Raw genomic sequence first — 20,950 nt, forward strand, 5'->3', positions numbered from 1 at the left:
TGGGGAGGGGCAGAGGGAGAGGAAGAAAGAGAATCCTTTTTTTTTTTCAGTTTCTCTATTTATTTATAGGGTTCCCAATAATTTTTTTATTAACATATAATGTATTATTTGTTTCAGGGGTACAGGTCTGTGCAGCATTCACCATAGCACATACCCTCCCCAATGTCCATCACCCAGCCATGTCATTCCTCCTACCCCTCTCCCCTCCAGCAACTCTCAGTTTGCTTCCTGAGATCCAAGAATCTCTTATGGTTTGTCTCCCTCCCCAGTCCCATCTTGTTTCATTTTTCCCTCCCTTCCCCACATGATTCCCCACCCTGCCTCTTAAATTCCTCCTATCAGAGAGATCATATGATAGTTCTCTTTCTCTGATTGACTTATTTCACTTAGTACAATACCTCTAGTTCCATCCACATCATTGCAAATGCCAAGATTTTGGTTTTTTGATGGCTGCATAGTATTCCATTATATATATTATACCAGATCGTCTTTATCCATTTATCTGTTGATGGACATCTAGGCTCTTTCCATAGTTTAGCTATTATGGACATTTCTGCTATAAACATTTGGGTGCACGTGCCCCTTTGGATCACTACATTTGTATCTTTAGGGTAGATACCCAGTAGAGGATTTCTGGGTTGTAGGGTAGCTCTATCTTCAACTTTTTGAGTACCCTACATACTGTTTTCCAGAGTGGTTGCACCAGCTTGCATTCCCACCAACAGTGTTCCCCTTTCTGCACATCCTCGCCAACACCTGTCATTTCCTGACTTGTTAATTTTAGCCATTCTGACTGGTGTGAGTTGGTATCTCACTGTGGTTTTGATTTGTATTTCCCTGGTGCTGAGTGATGTTGAGCACTTTTTCATGTGTCTGTTGGCCATTTGGATGTCTTCTTTGCAGAAATGTCTGTTCACGTCTTCTGCCCATTTCTTGACTGGGTTATTTATTCTTTGGATGTTGAATTTGATAAGTCCTTTATAGATTTTGGATACTAGCCCTTTATCTGATATGTTAGTTGCAAATATCTTCTCCCAATCTGTTGATTGTCTTTTGGTTTTGTTGACTGTTTCCTTTGCTGTGCAAAAGCTTTATATCTTGATGAAGTCCCAATAGTTCATTTTTGCCTTTGTTTCTCTTGCTTTTGGAGACCTGTCTAGCAAGAAGTTGCTGTGGCTGAGGTCACAGAGATTGCTGCCTGTGTTCTCCTCTAGGATTTTGATGGATTCCTGTCTCCCACATAGGTCTTTCATCCATTTGAGTCTATTTTTGTTCATGGTATAAGGAAATGGTCCAGTTTCATTCTGCTTGTGGCCATCCAATTTTCCCAACACCATTTCTTGAAGAAGCAGTCTTTTTCCAATTAGATATTCTTTCCTGCTTTGTCGAAGATTAATTGACCATAGAGTTTAGGGTCTATTTCTGGGCTCTCTATTCTGTTCCATTAATCTATGTGCCTGTTTTTGTACCAGTACCATACTGTCTTGATGATTATAGCTTTGTAATAGAACTTAAAGTCTGGAATTGTGATGCTTCCAAATTTGGTTTTCTTTTTCAACTTTCCTTTGATTATTTGGGGTCTTATCTGGTTCCATAAATTTTAGGATTATTTGTTCCAGCTCTATGAAAAAAGTTGATGGTATTTTGATAGGGATTTCATTGAATATATAGATTGGTCTAGGTAGCATAGACATTTTCACAACATTTGTTCTTCCAATCCATGGGCATGGAATGTTTTTCCATTTCTTTGTGTCTTCCTCAATTTCTTTCATGAATACTCTATAGTTTTCTGAGTCCAGATCCTTTACCTCTTTGGTTATGTTTATTCCTAGGTATCTTATGGTTTTAGGTGCACTTGTAAATGGGATTAACTCCTTAATTTCTCTTTTTTCTGTCTTGTTTTTGGTGTATATATATGGTGCTTTGCTTTTATATCCTGACACTTTACTTAATTCCTGTATGAGTACTAGCAGTTTTGGAGTGGAGTCTTTTGGGTTTTCCACATAGGGTATCATATCATCTGCAAAGAGTGAGAGTTTGGCTTCTTTGGATGTCTTTATTTCTTTTTGTTTTCTGATTGCTGAGGCTAGGACTTCTAGTACTATGTTGAATAGCAGAGGTGATAGTGGACGGCCCTGCCGTATTCCTGACCTTAGGGGAAAAGCTCTCAGTTCTCTCCCATTGAGAATGATATTTGCTGTGGGTTTTTCATAGATGCCTTTTATGATATTGAGGTATGTACCCTTTATCCTTACACTGTGAAGAGTTTTGATCAAGAAAGGATGCTGTAGAGACTTTTTCTTTCTTCCTTGCATATATGTGTTACCATGATTGTTCCCAATGATTTACTTCTGTGATGAATAAAAGTAATTCTGGCAAAAAAAAAAAAAAAACCCACACACACACACACAAACCAAAAAAACACACAAACAAACAAAAAAATAAAGGATGCTGTACTTTGTCAAATGCTTTTTCAGCATCTATTAAGAATATCATATGGTTTTTGTTCTTTCTTTTATTAATGTATTGTATCACATTGATTGATTTGAGGATGTTGAACCAACCTTGCAGTCCAGGAATAAATCCCACTTGGTTGTGATTAATAATCCTCTTAATGTACTGTTGGATCCTATTGGCTAGTATTTTGGGGAGAATTTTTGCATTCATGTTCATCAGGAATATTGGTCTGTAATTCTCCTTTTTGATGGGGTGTTTGTCTGGTTTTGGGATCAAGGTGATGCTGGCCTCATAAAATGAGCTTGAAAGTTTCCCTTCCATTTCTATTTTTTGAAACAGTTTCAGGAGAATAGGTATTAATTCTTCTTTAAATGTTTGGTAGAATTTCCCTGGGAAGCCTTCTGGGAAGCTTTCTTTTGATGTCCATTAACATGATAAATTGTTTTCTACCCCCCTCACTTTAAATCTGGAGGTGCCTTTGGGCCTAAAATGAGTTTCTTGCAGACATCATATTGATGAGTCTTGTTTCTTTATCCATTCTGATACCCTGTACCTTTTGATTGGAGGATTTAGCCCATTTACATTCAGGATAACTATTGAAAGGTATGAATTTAGTAATATTATATTTCCTGTAAGGTGACTGTTACTGTATATTGTCTCTGTTCCTTTCTGGTCTATGTTACTTTTAGGCTCTCTCTTTGCTTAGAGGAGCCCTTTCAATATTTCCTGTAGGGATGGTTTGGTGTTTACAAATTCTTTTAGTTTTTGTTTGTCTTGGAAGCTTTTTATCTCTCCTTCTATTTTTAATGACAGCCTAGCTGGATATAATATTCTTGGCTGCATATTTTTCTCATTTAGTACTCTGAATATATCATGCCAGTCCTTTCTGACCTGCCAGGTCTCTGTGGATAGGTCTGCTGCCAATCTAATATTTCTACCATTGTGTATTACAGACCTCTTGCCCCGAGGTGCTTTCAGGATTTTCTCTTTGTCACTGATACTTGTAAGTTTTACTATTAGAGGACAGGGTGTTGACCTTTTTAATTGATTTTGAGGGGGGTTCTCTGTGCCTTCTGGATTTTGATGCTTGTTCTATTCCCCAAATTAGGGAAGTCCTCTGGTATAATTTGCTCCAATATACCTTCTGCCCCACCCATTTCTTCTTCTTCTGGGATCCCAATTATTCTAATATTGTTTCATCTTATGGTTTCACTTATCTCTTGAATTCTCCCCTCATGGCCCAGTAGTTGTTTGTCTCTCTTTTTCTCAGCTTCTTTATTCTCTATCATTTGGTCTTCTATATCACTAATTCTCTCTCCTTCCTCATTTATCCTAGCAGTAAGAGCCTCCATTTTTTATTGCACCTCATTAATAGCTTTTTTAATTTCAACTTGGTTAGATTTTAGTTCATTTACTTCTCCAAAAAGGGGTTTTATTTCTCCAGAAAGGGATTCTCTAGTGTCTTCTATGGTTTTTTCAAGCCCAGCTAGCATCTTTATAAATGTCATTTTGAACTCTAGGTCTGACATCTTACTAACGTCCGTATTGATTAGGTCCCTAGCTGTTGGTACTGCCTCTTTTTCTTTTCTTTTCTTTCTTTCTTTTTTTTTTTTTTTTGAGGTGAGTTTTCTGCCTTATCTTTTTATCCAGAGAAGAATAAATGAATGAGAGAACAAAATACTAAGAGGGTAGCAACGATCCCAGAGAAATATACATTAATGAAATCAGAAGAGACCCAAAACTTGGGGGGGAGAATAAAGGATATATATACACATATATATCCTTATGTATATAATATAATAAATTATATAATATATAAATATATAATATAATATATATAAAGATATATCTATCTATCTATATGATGATGAATAGAATAGAGCCACACACATGATTTTGGGTCTATTTTCGTCTGTTAGAAGAAACTGTATCCCAAAATTTTAAAGAAAGAAAAACTTATATGTATGCAAAAAATAAGGTTAAATACAAAGAAGGGATAGAATATGACTACAACAATGAAAATTAAAGTAGATTTTTAAAGAGGTATTGATAAGATAAAATAGTTTTTTTTAAAGATAAAATAGTTTAAAAAGGCTAAAATAAGAAAGAGGAAAAATTTTTTAAAAAGGATAAGAAAGAAATAAAATTTTAAAAATTTAACTTTGAAAGACTGAAGAATCATGGGGAAAAAGCCATGAATTCTGTGCTGTTTTCCCCAGCTCTGAAGTTTTGCAGTTCTCATTGATTGGTGAACTTGGTCTTGGCTGGATGTTCTTGTTGATCTTCTTGGGGAGGGGCCTGTTACCTGATTTTCAAATATCTTTGCCTGAGGTGAAATTGTATTGCCCTTGTCAGGGGCTGGGCTAAGTAATCTGTGTGGTTTTGCTTTCATAGTTTTGTTCCCTGAGTGCTTTCCATACAGCTTTGGAGGACGGGAATGAAAATGGTGGCCTCCCAGTCTCTGGCCTGGAGGAGCCAAGAGCTCAGGGCCCCACTCCTAAGTGTGCCCTTGGAGAAAAGCAGTGAATCCCTCCCATCTCCCTGGTCTCTGGCCATGCTCCGAGCCCACCCGGCCTGTGACTGAGCATTTCTGTCTCTGGTGCACGGCCCTGTTTGGAGTCTCCAAACCCAGCAGATTCCTGTCGTGCTGCTTCTCCCAGAGGAGGAAGGTGAGTGATCAAAGAGTTGGATCAAAGAGCAGTGATCCAACTGTGCCATGGATCACAGTTTAAGGTAACCGGAGCTGAGAGCTCATCCTCAGCTCCGTCACTGGGCTTCCCCACTCTGATACCTGGGAGCTCTGCCACACTCAGACACCCCCAGTCTTTCTGTGACCACAAGGGACCTGAGACCACACTGTCCCCACAAGTGCTCCATCCCCTGTTTATCCTCTGGAGCGATGTCCCTCTGTGGAGCAGACTTCTAAAAGTTCCAATTTTGTGCTCTGCTGCTCCGCTGCCTGCCGGGAGCCCCTCCCCCTGTAGTCTATCTTCCCCTATTTCACCTCCAGTCACTTCTCCGCATGCTCTGCCTTCCAGAAAGTGGTCGTGTTTCTATTCCTAGAATTGCTGCTATTCTCTTCCATCTCCTGTTGAGTTTGTAGTTGAGTTGAGTTGTTGGGTTTAGATGGTTTGATAACTATGTAGCTGAATTCCTGGGACCCGACCAAATGAGGTCTCCTATTCCTCTGCCGTCTCACTCCTCCCCAGAAAGAGAATCCTAAGCAGGCTTCACACTCAGCGTTGAGCGAGTTGCAGGGCTCTATCTCATGACTCAGATCATGACCTGAGCCAAAATCAGGAGTGGGACACTCAACTGACTGAGCCACCCATGTACCCCCCCATTTTTATTCCTAATAAGGCAAGTATTCATTAATATAATCTGAATAAGCAAAAGCTCTTGGTTCTCTCAATTCTTTTTTCACAGTGTAAAGGAGTCCTGAAATTATAAATTCTGAGACCTGCTTCCCTACAGATACTTGTGCACAGTTACACCAAATGTACATGTAAGAATGTTCACAACAATTTCATTTGTCATGGTACCACTCTGGGAGCAATTTATATGTCCACTTAGAATCAGATGGGTAAGCAAAGTGTGATATATCCACATGATGGAATACTATGCAGCCAGGAAAAGAAATGAACTAGAAGTATACAATGCCATAGACAACTCACACACAAAATGTTAGAGAAAATAAGATATAAAAGAATAGGTAGTCTTGTTTCATGTAAATAAATACCTAATCTTGAAAATGGGCAAAAAAAACTATGTAAGGGATGGCATTAAAAAGAAAAAGGATGCCTGGGTGGCTCAGTGGGTTGGAGCCTCTGCCTTCGGTTCAGGTCGTGGTCCTGTGGTTCTGGGATCGAGCCCCACATTGGGCTCTCTCTGCTCGGCGGGAGGCCTGCTTCCTCCTCTCTCTCTGCCTGTCTCTCTGCCTGCTTGTGATCTCTGTCTGTCAAATAAATAAATAAAATCTTAAAAAAAAAAAAAGAAGAGTGAGGTCAAGATTATCAAAAAGTTAGAATGTTGCCAACTTCTGGAGGGATGAGGAGTTATTGAGAAAACAGGTGGAGGAGATTCTGAAATATTGTGTATATTTCTTTTCTTGATCTATGTGACAATAAGAGTTTACTTTAAAATTACTCATGTAGGGATGCCTGGGTGGCTCAGTGGGTTAAAGCCTCTGCCTTCGGCTCAGGTCATGATCCCAGGGTCCTGGGATCGAGCCTCGCATCGGGTTCTCTGCTCAGCAGGGAGCCTGCTTCCTCCTCTCTCTCTGCCTGCCTCTCTGCCTACTTGTGATCTCTGTCAAATAAATAAATAAAATCTTTAAAAAAATACTCATGATATGTGTATGAATGCATCTTTTTCATGCATCTTTAGGTTATACTTCACAAAAAATAGAGCTGGGAGCAACAATTTTAAGTTTGCTTCTGGAACTGTTGAGAAAGCAGTGAAGATTCAGTTTGCGGTTCATCTTTAATGAAATTACATCATCACTTTTGACCAAATTTTCCTGAAGAGGAAGTAATCCTTTCCTTTAATCACTTTCTCTAAGTGAGGAAGGAAAAGTTAATAACCTGGTGGCAAGATCACCATAATGGGGATCCTTTACTGGCAAAGTGAGCATTTATTTAGTATCTGAACTGTGCAATATGGTGAACAGAGAAAAAAGAGGTAACGTTAAAAATGCTGAGAAATCATTATTCCCATGCTCTAATGTTAAAATATTAAAGTTAGACCACCATGCAGTTTTAATTTTAACTCTCTATGTTGAACTAATTCCTTGTATTCTGCCATCTAATATGACATCTTGTTTTTATGCAGATAAACATTTTTCAAACTCCTGGTTAATTTGAGCATTTGTTTCATGTTCAGCTTTTTGGATTTGCTTTTCTATGAATTATCTATTCTCATTCTTTGCCTATTTTCTATTGGGTTGTCTTTTTTTTTCCATCTTGTAGAATATAGATCTTGATTTTTTTTTTTTAATCAACCATCAGTATTGAAAAATTTACTATCCATGACCCTTAATACGCTCATTATAGTTTTGGTGTATTTTACCATACAAAGGTTTTAATTGTTTCCTTAAGTTTTAAGTTTTATTTTACTTTATTATTATTATTTTTTAAAGATTTTATTTATTTATTTGACAGACAGAGATCACAAGTAGGGAGAGAGGTAGGTAGAGAGAGAGAGGAGGAAGCAGGCTCCCCGCCGAGCAGAGAGCCTGATGCGGGTCTTGATCTCAGGACCCTGAGATCATGACCTGAGCTGAAGGTGAGGCTTTAACCCACTGAGCCACCCAGGCACCCTTAAGTTTTATTTTTTGAAGGTTTTTATTTACATTCCAGTTAGTTAACATACAGTGTAGTATGAGTTTCAGGCTTAGAATTTAGTGATTCCATACTTCCATACAACACCTGGCACTCATCACAAGTGCCCTCCTCAATCCCCATCTTCTATTTAACCCACCACCAACCCCTCCCCTCCCCCCTGGTAACCATCAGTTTGTTGTCTGTCATTTTTTTAAAAAAAATTATTTATTTATTTGACGGAGAGAGAGAGACAGTGGAGAGAGAACACAAGCAGGGGGAGTGGGAGAGGGAGAAGCAGGCCTCCTACTGAGCAGAGCGCCTGATGTGGGGCTCTATCCCAGGACCCTGGGATCATGACCTGAGCTGAAGGCAGAGGCTTAACGACCGAGCACCCCAGGCACCCCTGTTGTTTATAGTAAAGAGCCTGTTTCTTGACTAAAGTTTTTATATCCATATAGCCACATGACTCTTCCCCCACTTCAGAGCTTTTGGGTTTCCTGCTTAAGGTTACCTCCACAGCCACCTGATTGCCTTGATTTTCTTCTAATACTTCCACAACTTTTAAAAAATGTTCCGTTGTGGCATGCCTCTTTGTATATGGTATGAGCTGAGATGTGAGTCCTCCTTTATTATTAGATAGGTCTGTTTATATAAGTCTGTTTAGCCAAGGCATGTTTGTTAAATAAACTTTTTTCTCATTTGAATAGGACTGTCACAGTTGTTATTGTTAAAATTCTCATGCAGACGTGGATCTACTGGGGACGCTTTACTGTGCTCTTTGATCAATTTTTCTATTCCTATTCCAATATTATACTAATTTCATAACATTAGATTTATGGTATATTCACATGCCATCTGAAAACAAACACCTTCATTACTTTTCTAAGAGATTTGATAAATGAATGACAGAAAAGAGAAAGGATCCAATTTGTTCTGTCATGGTAGATTGTAAGAACAATTTATGGCTGGACCAGCCTGTGTCTACCTTCCCGAGGTTCAGTGGAAGAAACTGTCTATAACAGTGAGATGAAGATCATTTACATAAATGTGGAGAACTAGCTTCTTACCACTTCAGTCTCTATAGCAGGTGGTGAGAACAGTAAAAGGGGCAGAGAGAGCAGCTGTGGAAAAACCAGCCAACGGTACCGGCCCCTCTACAAAATGATGAACTTTAAACCAGTCAACACTAATCTCCTGACCTGTTGGACTCAAAGTAAGACAACGATGGGGACTGTTGTGACAGAACGAAAGTATTATGAGTCATTTGCCTATAAAAATAATATACTGACAAAGATTGGGAGGAATGAAGGATGAAAAGTGGTAGAACACAGATTCCCTAAGTTTTCACAGGTGGAGTAAAATAAAACGTTAAGGTAGATCAAAAGTAGGAGGATGCGTATTTTAAGATGTAAAAGTAAAATCCAGAAGAACTAAGAAAAACAGCAAAGTCAACTAAAATTGGGTGTGGAGGGGGTGAGAGGAAGTGGAAAGATTCTAATTTTGTCGTTGCTCACAGTGAAGAAAGACCACACACACACACACACACACCCCAATGCAATGAAAACACACACCATATTGTGAAATATAATTTCAAAAGAAACAATAAAAACAGAAAGCATAACATTAAAATGTTGATAAAACTAAAGTGAAATATATCTGTCATAGGAATGAATTTAAATGTGCCTGTTCTACATATTTTTTAAAAAAGCAATTATCACATCACATCACACAGTAAAATCCAACTATTTTCTGGGAATATAAGAGACATGTTAAAACAAATTGACTGAGAAAGTCTACAAATGAAAAGATGCGCCAAGGCGAATGAGACCAATGGAAGGAAAAAGAAAGCAGGGCTTCAATTTTAATATACAGCCAAACTGAATTTAGGACAAAAAGCCATAAACAAGATAAAGAGAGATACTTTATAAGGATAAAAGATGTATTAGACAAGAATGATTTAGCAGCCACAATATTCTACATATCATATAATATCGCATTATAATTTAAACAGCAAAAACCGCAGAACATGAGGAGAAATACACAAATACTGACCTATACTAAGAGATTTTAATTCACCTCTCTCGGCCAGGGTAGATTCAATGTATAAAAATATGTAAAATTTTAGAGCTGTCCTGTCTAATGTGGTAGCCAATAGCCATATGCTGCTATGTACACTTAAATTAATTAAGTGGCTCAGTCGGTAAGGCATGCAACTCTTGATTTTGGGGTTGTGAGTTTCAGGCCCACATTGGGTGTAGGGATTACTTAAAAATAAAAAAAATTAAATTAATTTTAAAGGGAAATAAAATTGAATATTCAGGGAGTTACAACTAGCCATATTTTAAGTGCTCTGTAGCCACATAGAAGATCTGTTTCATATAATTAATGAATCATTATATCCATCACAAAATAGCAAAAATCACATATACACACAGCAAAAATGGAAGAAAAACATTCTCTGACAGTAGGCCAAAAAGTCAAAATCACTATTTCAGAATATCTAGAAAAGAATTATATGAATCCAACAGAGTACAGCCATCCCAACTGCTAAAGAAATTTAAGAGTCATTAGTGAGGGTGCCTGGGTGGCTCAGTGGGTTAAGCCGCTGCCTTCCGCTCAGGTCATGATCTCAGGGTCCTGGGATGGAGCCCCGCATCAGGCTCTCTGCTCAGCAGGGAGCCTGCTTCCTCCTTTCTCTCTCTGCCTGCCTCTCTGCCTACTTGTGATCTCTCTGTCAAATAAATAAATAAAATATTTTTTAAAAAGTCATTAGTGATAATGGTGAAATTCTAAAGTCTTCCCATTTATGCCAGGAACAAAGGCAGTCTCACTATTAACACAATTATAATTGCTTCTGAAGTGTTAGGAAAGGCAGCTAGACAGGAAATTGAGATGAACAGTGTAAATATGAGAAATGAAAAGACAAGATGGTCATCTTTTGCAAATGTTATGATCCTTTACTTAGAAAACCCAAGAGAATTTACAGAGAAACAGAACTCATTATCAAGTTCTTTGACTTGGCAAGATATAAGATAAATATACTAATCAAGGTTTTATGAAGAATCAACAAGTAAACTTAGATCTCTATCTCACACCACACATGATGTCATTCCAGCTGGATTTAATATGATTTTAAGGTAATTTATGTATGAACAAAAAGTATTTTCCCATTGTAATTTTTGATTGGTTGTTTTTCTAATGTAAGAAAGTTACCAATTTTTATAAATTAATTGTACAACTCAATCCAAGTGGGGATGATTTTGCTCTCCCTCCTGGGGACATCTGGCAAGGTCTGGAGACATTTGTTTGTCCCGAGTCAGGGAGAGGGGTGCTACTGGCATTAGTAAGCAGAAGACAGAGATCTGCTTTAACTCGCTCTCCCCACAACAAGGGATTATCCGGTTCCAAATATAAATAATGCTGAAATTGAAAAACTGTGGTGTAACTCCACACCTTGGTTGAGTTATCATATTGCTTCTAATACTTTTTCCAGTTCATTTTCTGTCTAATTGCAAGAAATAAGGATATATCCTTTCCAGTATCTATACCTCTTGTTTGGTTCTGTTTTGTAACTGCATTTGGTGGACACCGTCAGAACGATGTCTGCGCGGAGCCTCTGAGCTCTCTCTGTTTGAGAATTCTACTGTTGTGGGGTCCTACTTCCTACCATTAAGGACCTAAAGGCCAGACACTTGTTTTCCCAGAAACCTCGTGGCCAGCATGCAGGTGTCTGACTGAACTCACACTGAGATTTATAAAGACATCAGGAATGGGTCAGTGCTCATTTGGATGGCTTTGGCACTGGACCAGGCTGTCCCTAGGCAAACTTGGTGACCATTCTCCTTTCATTGTTTCCTTGGGTTCTGACCCATTTTCTAAACTTTCTACTTTAGCTTTCTCATCCAAACTATCAGCTGCCCCATGTCCTCTGAATGAATTCCTTTTTTTTTTCTTTTTAGTTAACCCCAATTGGTTTCCTTTGCAACTAAGAGCCCAACTATTAGAATGTTAAATAATAATTGTGATAGCAGGGGGCATTGTCTTTTTTCTGACTTCGTTGGCAATAGCCTTTTGTCTGCACACATTCATTCATTCATTTACAAAACAAATACTGAAATCCATGTGTCCAGTCCTTTACCTCCAGTTCCAATCCAATACCACACAGGTCATTCTAGTTTCTGCTTTCCTCTATGTGTCAATTCCTTCTCTGAAAATGAGAAATCTGTTTCCCATTATCCAAAATATATTTACTTGTTTCATCAGACCCCCTGAATGTAACTAGCTCTCCCTCTCAGCCACCATTCCCCTCCAGTGTGGTTGCCCTCCTTATCCTGCTAGTCTGTTTTCCCTGATGGGATGTTCTGAGAGCGAACACATGTAAACGCCCTCCTCGTCTTGCTCAGGTTCTGACATTCCTCTGTGACATTCTGGACTAGACACCCTCCTCACTGTGTTTGAGACACCCCATTCCCAGCCACCTCTCTGCCCAGGTATCCATCTAGCTCTGCCACACCTGCGCCCTACTGCTCAGAAGGGAAAAAGAAAAGAAGAGAAAGGAAGGAGAGGAGAAAAAAGGAGAAGATGAATTCTGGATATATTCTGAATGCAGAGCTGAGGGGATTTCTGACAGGATGTAGGGTGAGTGAGAAGGAGAGGGGACAAGGATGGGTCTGAGGTCTTTGACCTGTGCACCTGCAAAACAGAGTTAACTCCTGAGATGGGGAAGTTTGTGGGAAGAGCGGGCATGCAACAGAAATGTAGAGTAAGGCTTGGGCATGGTGAGTTTAAGGTGCATATTAGATACCCAAGCAGGCAATTAAATGGAATGAATCTGGAGCTTTGGGGAGAGGACCAGAAGGAGGATACACATTTGGGAGTTATCAATATTGGATAGTATTTAAAGACTTCGAACTAGAAGGAATTGCTTTGGGAATGTGTAAAGATGGCAGAGTGAAGTGGTCCAAGTGATGTGATTTTATGTGGTGTCCGGGAGTGAATGGTCAGAAAAGAATTCTTGAGAGGTTTTGGTGCAAAAAAGGTGATTTTATTAAAGCACAGGGACAGGACCTGTGAGCAGAAAAAGCTTCACCAGCGTTGTGGGGAGTGACTGTTTATATACCTTTTTTTTTTTTTTCAGATTTTTTTTTTTCAGATTTTGTTTTTATTTGATTTTATTTTAGAGAGAGAGAGAAAGAGCAAGCAGGAGTGGGAGGGGCAGAGAGAGAATCTCAAGCAAGCTCCACGCTGAGCTTGGAGCCCGATGAAGGGCTCTATCCGAGGACCCTAAGGTCATAACCAGAGCAGAAGGCAGACACTTCACTGACTGAGCCACCCAGGTGCCCCTCTGCCTTTCCTTTTGCTTTTGTTCTCCTTACCCATAAGGAGTAGACCTTGGAATAAGCCAATGCAGTGTTTTGCAAGGAAGCATTTAACTTACTTTTGTTTTATATGACCTGACAGATAGGTAGGTAAGTAGAATTTGAAAGACTTTTTTTTTTTTAAGTTTGTTATTTTTAGTAACCTCCACACCCATTGTGGGGCTTGAACTCTTGGCCGTGAGATCAAGTCCTGTGCTCTTCCTTCTGAGCCAGCCAAGCACCCCAAGTAGACTTCTAAATTAAAGAAATAATCTTATATAAGGGGATTTTTGTTGGGAAAGGCACCTGGATTTTAGGAGATCCCTTTGGCCATGGTGTGTTACCATATTAGAGTTATAGTGCTGGCTTTATACAAATAATTGGGAAGTTTTAATTTTTATATTTAGTTTACTTTGAGTCAGAATCGTCTGTGTGTTGATAGTTTAAAATAATTTAGTATGGGGCACCTGGCTGGCTCAGTTGGAAAAGTGAGTGACCCTTGGTCTTGGGGTCATGGGTTTGAGCCCCACGTTAGGTGTAGAGATTACTTAAAAATAAAATCTTTTAAAATTAAATAAAATAACTTAATCTGATTCTGTCAGTTTATTTCATAATTACCAATCTATTTAACAAATTCAATCTCTTCCTAAGAAGAGTTTTTGCAACTTATGTTTTGGAAAAGTTCCTCCAGAACTCACTTTCCCTTTCACTATTTCCACCTTTTTGTTCTTTCCCCTGCATCCTGTGTGATTTTCCTGAACTTGGAATCTGTGCACTAGTTTTTATTTTCTGTGTGCCAAGCATTGTACTTTATGCTTCTAAGTCCCATTTTAATTTTTCATTGTCATTGTTTTCTCTTTAATAATTTACCCTAGATTTACTAGCTCCATTTGTATTGTTTTCTTATATAAGTTTTCTTTAATTTCCTTATAAGTGGGAAGCTGCTACAGCCTACGATTTGTGTGTGTGTGTGTGTGTGTGTGTGTGTTTGTGTGTGTGATGCAGTTAATAAATTAAAATACTCTAAAAAAAAGAAGGGGGCCTGGGTGGCTCAGTGGTTAAGCCTCTGCCTTCAGCTCAGGTCATGATCTTAGGGTCCTTGGAATGGGCTCTCTGCTCGCCAGGGAGTCTGCTTCCCTTCCTCTCTCTCTGCCTGCTCTCTGCCTACTTGTGATCCCTCCCTCTCTCTCAAATAAATTTTAAAAATCTTTAAATCTTAAAAAAAGAAAATCTTATTTTTAGGTAATTTCTACATCCAAAGAGGGGCTCAAACTCACAACCCCGAGATCAAAAGTCGAATGCTACACCGACTGAGTCAGCTGGGCACTTCTCCTTATATATATATATATTTAAAGATTTTATTTATTTATTTGACAGAGAGAGATCACAAGTAGGCAGCGAGGCAGGCAGAGAGAGAGAGAGAGAGAGGAGGAAGCAGGCTCCCTGCTGAGCAGAGAGCCTGATGCAGGACTCCATCCCAGGACCCTGAGATCATGACCTGAGCGGAAGGCAGCGGCTTAACCCACTGAGCCACCCAGGCGCCCCTCCTTATAATTTTTTCATGCTATTTTCTTTTTCTACTTTATTCTTTTTTTTTTTTTTTTAAAGACAGATCACAAGTAGGCAGAGAGACAGACAGAGAGAGGGGGGGAGGGGAGAAGGCTCCCTGCTGAGCAGAGAGTCCTATGTGGGGCTCGATCTCAGGACCCTGGGATCATGACCTGAGCTGAAGGCAGAGGCTTTAACCCACTGAGCCACCCAGGCGCCCTTCTTTATTCTTTGTCAAAATTGTGTTGGAAGAGAGAGCTGGAGCATTATTAGGCGTCTAAGTTGGGAATCCTGTTCACTCCCGACTTTACTGGCCTACCATGCCGAGAGCACTTTGTCCAGCAGGGGGCAGACTTGGACCTTGATTGCCTCCCCGGCTCCGGTCGAACAGGGTCTACTGTTGAGAAATGAAGAGTGAAACTCTGGTTAGAGGAATTTTTGGCTTGATGGGGCAGTGCATCTATTTTCCCAGCGGATGCAAAACTAAGCCCCACAACAGAAAGGCAGGTATAGAAAATGAGCTAGGAGACATGGGGTAAAGGACAATAATGGGGCAGGTATACTGAAAAACGGTATCTGGGCTTTGGCCCCAGGTCCAAGGAGACCACAGCACCTGCTGGGAGAATGCCCCACAATAAAGCCCGCAGGTCCTGCTCGGTCCCAGCTGGTTTCTGTCACACGCGAGTGCCAGATCATCAACATTTTCAAGAGAGGGCGGACATTCCGATTATGGAGAGATCTCCAGATGATAAGCTGTGACGAATGAATTAATTTTTTTTTTAGAAACCTGTGTGTAAATAAATGCAAACTATCATCTAGAATGTTTTGGTGAATGACACAGGAATCACTGTATTTACATGGCACTGTCTTTAATTACACTGAATAGTGAAATATTGAATGCTGTTTCCCTAAGGTCAAGAAAGAGACAAGGATGTCTATTTCACTTCTTCTATTTCTCCTTCTCCTTCTCCTTCCTCTTCCTCTATCTTCCTCCTCCTTCTTCTCCTCCTCCTCCTTTTTCTTCTTTAAAATATATGGTTGTTTTTTTTTTTTAAATTTTAAAAGTAATCTCCACACCCAGCATGGGGCTCAAACTCACAACCCCAAGATCAAGAGTCTCACTGTCTTCTGACTGAGCCAGCCAGGGGTCTCTATTTTCATTCCTTCTACTCAGAGTTGTGATGAAACTACTGGAGGCTTCAATGAAGCAGTGAAAAGGCAGTGTAATTGGAGAGGAAGAAGTAACATCATTGTTTCCAATGACAAGATCATTTACATAGAAAATTCAAAACAGACAAGCAAACTACTGGAATTAATATGTAATTCGGTAGAGTTACTGTAACCAAAGTCCACCTACAGAAATGATTTCTATATCTGTATTAGCAAATGTCAGAAAATTAAATAAAAAATACAATATCATTTTATTTAAAACATTTTAAATATCATTTTAAAAAGCAAACCAAATCACGACATTCCTTAAAAGTAAAACTAACCAAATTAAGACCTTGACACCTGAAACTGAAAATGTTGCTGAGAGAAATTAAAGAAGCCCTCAGTAAGAGCTAGGTCATTCAATTTGAATATTTAATTTGAATATTCAATATTTTAAGGATAGCAATACTTCCTCAAACCAGGACCAGATACTGAGGGGTTTTCCCCCAAATTGAATCTCTACACAGACAAGGCAGTACAGTAAATGAGTGGGGCAGACTAGCGTAAGGAAAGTACCTGACGGATGGTCCCTGCATTTGGCTTTAGTAGAAGGAGGCATTGGTGCATGGTGTTGGGGAGCACAGCGGTATAAAGGCAGTCAATTCCTGTGCAGCCCCGGCTGACTGCTACCAGGCGAGAATACTGGATCTTTTAATTTCTGAAGAAATATCTTGGGGTGCCTGGGTGGCTCAGTGGGTTGGGCCTCTGCCTTCAGCTCAGGTCATGATCTTGGGGTCCTGGGATGGGGCCCTGCGTTGGGCTCTCTGCTCGTTGGAGGGGAGGACCCTGCTTCCCCCACTCTCTCTGCCTGCTGCTCTGCCTACTTGTGATCTCTCTCTCTCTGTCAGATAAATAAATAAAATATTAAAAAAAAAAAAAGACAGAAAGAAATATCTTGAAGGACACCTGGGTGGCTGAGTCCGCTAAGCAGCTGACTCTTGATATTGGTTCAGGTTTCATCTCAGCGTCATGAGTTCAAGCTCCATGTTGGAATCCATGCTAGGCATGAAGCCTACTTAAAAAAATAAAAGTAAATTTAAAAAAATATATACATAATATACATACTATTATAATATTATATTTTAATATATAACATTATATATATATGTATATATATATATATATATATATATATATATATATCTCCCAATATTGAAATGTTTTAAGTTTATTTGTTAAAATATTTCCAAACCAGTCCAAACAAACAAAACACAAATACAACGTAGCCTGTTTGTTGGAAACCAAGTGAAGGGGAGAGAGACTCTTCACAACTGCCTGGTTTTATCTTTGGCCCTGAAACCACTGCCGGTGAAGTGTGGCCTCTGTCCTTCCTGTGTATGACACCTGTGCTAGGTGGCACCTCACAAAATGTCCTCCCTGTACTTTAGCTTCTTTGCATTGGACTGTGTCCTAATGCCGAGTGTGTTACCATTGTTCTCACCTCCTTCTGTCACCTTCAGTTATGTCCAGCTTTTGTGCACCAGATTGATACCTTCAGGCATTTTAGCCATCATGCATGGAACAAACCAGAGGTCCCCCAAATCCTGCAGCCCCCCAGTTTTTTAAAATCTAGAGACTAGAACTGGAGGCCCCATGCCACAAAAGTACAGTATATACAGCATTGCCCACTCTGCATATTATTTTGGAGAATTACAGGAGATGATGCCATTCTCCTAATCATCACATGCATTGTGATGTCCTTTCCCGCAATATGGGAAAAGAAAGCAAAACTTCTTGCATTCTTTAGCATTTTATTTATTTATTTATTTATTTATTTATAAAGATTTTATTTATTTATTTGACAGAGTTCACAAGTAGACAGCGAGGCAGGCAAAGAGAGATAGAGGAGGAAACAGGCTCCCCGCTGAGCAGAGAGCCCGATGTGGGGCTCGATCCCAGAACCCTGGGGTCATGACCCAAGCAGAGGCCTCAACCCACTAAGCCACCCAGGTGCCCCTCTTTAGCACTTTAATCCGATGGTATTATGGGTAACATATGAAACATTTGGGGACAGCAGTGGGGAATGACCCCACGGAAAAGAAAGTAACCTAAAGGGGATGTTAACCTGCACAGTCCATCCCTACCCCATGGGGCCTCATAGCAGCTGCGTCTCCTATCACATCTCTCCTAAGGAGTCCGGCTTCCGTCCTTACCACCTGTACTGCCACTGACACCGATGCTGCCCTCAGTCTTTCTCTCAGCCAGTCTTGGGGGTCACAGGATTTTATCAGGTGGAGTTATATTAGCCTACTCTTTAGCCCAAGCTCCCGGCTAATCCTGGCTTTCTGTTTAGATCCCCAAAAGGCCATTGATTTGTTCTGAAAAGGAAGTTTGTAGGTCCTCTCCCTGAGATGAATTGTGTGGTCCTCTGTGAGTGTGGTTGTTGCTCCATACGCCGAGAGACTGCATATGCAAGCGGCGGAAACTCAGACGTATGTAAAAACAGAACTCTCACCCATAAGCCACCAGCCTGGAAGCCAGCCTACTGCCGACAAATCAGACTTGTGGGAAATCACACCACATCTCTGACAATGGATTCAGGACACCAAACGCTAACCCCTGTATGGAGCAGCCACACATGGCCAGGACTTGATTAATAACTGATGGCTTCCCTGGTTTTTGCCCCTGCTCTCAATTTAGGACCAAACAGAGAAAGCCACTGTGTACCCTAACCGGTCAGTTAGGGAGTCTCCCTTCTAGTTAACCCTCCTCCAGCTTCCTCAGATCAACAGCCTCCAACCAGGACACACACAACCAGGAAGTCTTCTCTTTTCTCCTCAGTGAAGCTTTCCCAATCCTCTGCCCGCCTTCGAGTCCCTGCCCAAGTGCCAGTGATGGTGGTCGACTCCCTTCCTATAGCCAGCTCCGACTAAGTAACTTCTACCTGCCCTTGGTTGGTTGGTTGTTATGGACTAAATGTTTGTGTCCTCCCATCCTAAGTTCATCCTAAATGCATATGTTGATGACCTAACCCCCGTGTGATCAGTTGGAGGGAAGCCTCTGGAAGGTGGTTAAGTTTAGATGTGGTCCTGCAGGTGGAACCCCCGTGATGGGATTAATGTTCTTTTTTTTTTTTTTAACGATTTTATTTATTTATTTGACAGACAGAGATCACAAGTAGGCAGAGGCAGGCAGAGAGAGAGGAGGAAGCAGGATCCCCGCTGAGCAGAGAGCCTGATGCGGGACTCGATCCCAGGACCCTGAGACCATGACCCGAGCCGAAGGCAGAGGCTTTAACCCACTGAGCCACCCAGGCGCCCCTGGGATTAATGTTCTTAATAAGAGGAAAGACAGAGACTGGTGAGCAAGCCCACTCAGGAGCTCTCTTTATCTCTCTTTCCCTCCCCCTTCCCCTTCCCTCCCCCCATTTCGTTTAAGTGGCCACCCTCTGTTTTTTTTTTTTTTTAATGGAAGCGCAAGCTAAGATTGGTTTTTATTTCTACAACTGGGTTTGGTCATGTTCATCTGATTTTGATAGGCATCAGAAACGGGCTTATGCATGAGCATATGTCAGTGTCTTTCCTGAAAGTCCCTGAGAGGCTTATGAACTGTGAAATTGAGTTTCACGGGGAGGTTTGGGCAGCCTCCGGGGCTGAGGCGGAGTAGGTAAGGGGGTATGGGCACGGTGGTTAGAGGGGAGGTTGTGTTAGAACTTTTTCAGGTACATGTACCATCAATCCAGTTCAAACTGGCCTAATGGAGGGGAAAATAGTACTAACTCACTACAGTTCTATTCCCGATTTCCAATATGTGGGTCTTCTCTTTACACATTCAGGAAATTCCCCAACACTAGCGAAGTGTCCTGCAATTCAACTTAATTCTGACACTAGTTACATGGAGATAGCCTCAGATCTACAAGTTAAAGGCTCAGTCCCACAAGGCTGCCCTCTTCCCCTACTTCCGATGCCAGTCATAGGTCCCAGGTTGTCACCTGTGCTCTTGAGCCACGGGTTCTAGATCAGAGGCTCCCGGAGCCCCTCCTTGGGTTTAGTTAATTTGCTAGAGCAGCTCACATTCTCAGGAAAACTGTTCACTCACTAGATTACCAGTTTATTACAAAGGATATCAAAGGATACAAATCAACAGATCAGAGGTACATAGGGTGAGGTCCTGAACAAAGGAACTTTCCTGTCCCTGTGGAGTTTGGGACCCTGAATGGTGGCATGTGGATGCATTATGGTTCAACCATCTGAAAGGTCTCTCTGGACCTCATCCTTTCAGGTTTATATGGAGGCTTCATTATATAGGCTTGAGTGAGTAAATCGTGGGGCATTGGCATTTGAGCTCACCCTCCAGCCCCTCTCTCCTCCCTGGGAGTCCGGCTGGGACAGAAAGCCCCAACACTCCAACTGCATGGTTGTTTCCCCTGGCAACCATCTCCCACCCTTAGGTGCTTTCCAAGTCACTTCGTTAGCAGAGCAAAAGGCCTATTTATCCCCTCTCATCGCTTAGGAAATTCCAAGGGTTTTAGGATGTAGTGCCAGGAACTGGGACAATGACCAAATATATATCTCTTATTATAAAAAACAGTATCACACTCTGTTAGCTGAAAAGTTTTGAAATATGCTGCTTCTGGCAGAGAGGGTTCTACAGCTTGGTCAATGTCACTGAAATCCTTTTTAAAAAATTTGCTACCCCCATAGCTCTGCTTTCCTCTGTGGGCTTTGTTCTCAGGTAGGCTCAAGTCCAGTACTGGGTTTTGAGAGCTCGAGACTTGAATCTTTCCCATTCAAAGACCTCAGGAAAGGGGCACCTGGGTGGCCTAGTGGGTTAAGCCTCTGCCTTCCGCTCAGGTCATGATCTCAGGGTCCTGAAATCGAGGCCTGCATTGGGCTCCTTGCTCAGTGGGAAGTCTACTTTCCTCACCAACCGTCACACCATCTCTGTCTGCTTGTGATCTCTCTCTGTCAAATAAATAAATAAATAATCTTAAACAGACAAACAAACAAAAAAACAAAGACCCCAGGGGAAAGAGAGCAGTCATTTTTCCCAAAGGTCTAGCAGAAGTCCTGGAAACTCTTCTGAGGCAATTGGATATAGGCTCATCCAGGTCCT

The 20,950-nt window shown here is 40.7% G+C and overlaps 1 protein-coding gene across 2 annotated transcripts in view; it reads left to right on the forward strand.

Annotated features, from left to right (window-relative positions):
• Window positions 1-20,950, forward strand: part of LOC132005480 (sialic acid-binding Ig-like lectin 5) — a 50,417-nt gene that overhangs the window by 10,093 nt on the left and 19,374 nt on the right. The window contains exon 1 of one of the 2 annotated variants that reach the window (XM_059382660.1): window positions 4,819-5,126. The exons of the other annotated variant lie outside the window; for it this stretch is intronic. The gene's annotated coding sequence lies outside the window, so the exon portion shown is untranslated. Of the gene's footprint in view, window positions 1-4,818; window positions 5,127-20,950 lie in introns of those variants that run through there. 2 annotated transcript variants of the gene reach the window in all.

The sequence above is a fragment of the Mustela nigripes genome, chromosome 17 (assembly GCF_022355385.1).
Source record: "Mustela nigripes isolate SB6536 chromosome 17, MUSNIG.SB6536, whole genome shotgun sequence".
Taxonomy (NCBI): domain Eukaryota; kingdom Metazoa; phylum Chordata; class Mammalia; order Carnivora; family Mustelidae; genus Mustela; species Mustela nigripes.